At 52.9% G+C, this 401-nt stretch overlaps 1 protein-coding gene across 3 annotated transcripts in view; it reads right to left on the reverse strand.

Moving 5' to 3' along the window:
- musk (muscle, skeletal, receptor tyrosine kinase) overlaps positions 1–401 on the reverse strand; it is a 26,195-nt gene that overhangs the window by 13,017 nt on the left and 12,777 nt on the right. The window lies entirely within an intron of this gene.

Here is a 401-nt window from a genome sequence, read left to right on the forward strand (position 1 = left end):
TGGAGATATTGAGTCCGAGTGGACCATATTCTTCACCTCCATTGTCGATGCAGCCGTAAGGTCTTCGGTGCCTGTCGTGGTGGCAATCCCCGAACCCGGTGGTGGACACCGGAAGTAAGAGATGCTGTCAAGCTGAAGGAGTCCTTTCCAGCCTGGTATAAAGCAATCTTAAAATGAAGGTATTTACACAAGGTGTTGTGCCGCTAGAGGTGAAATTCTTGGACCGGCGCAAGACGGACGAAAGCGAAAGCATTTGCCAAGAATGTTTTTATTAATCTGGGCCTCCTGAGACAGCTGACGGGTACCGGCAGTCCAAGCGGGCTGCAGCCCAGGCGGTTGCGGAGGCAAATACTCGGGTCTGGGAAGAGTTCGGTGAGGCCATGGAGAAGGACTATTGGTCG

The sequence above is a fragment of the Monopterus albus genome, unplaced genomic scaffold (genome assembly GCF_001952655.1).
Source record: "Monopterus albus unplaced genomic scaffold, M_albus_1.0 scaffold50.1, whole genome shotgun sequence".
In the NCBI taxonomy this organism is placed as follows: domain Eukaryota; kingdom Metazoa; phylum Chordata; class Actinopteri; order Synbranchiformes; family Synbranchidae; genus Monopterus; species Monopterus albus.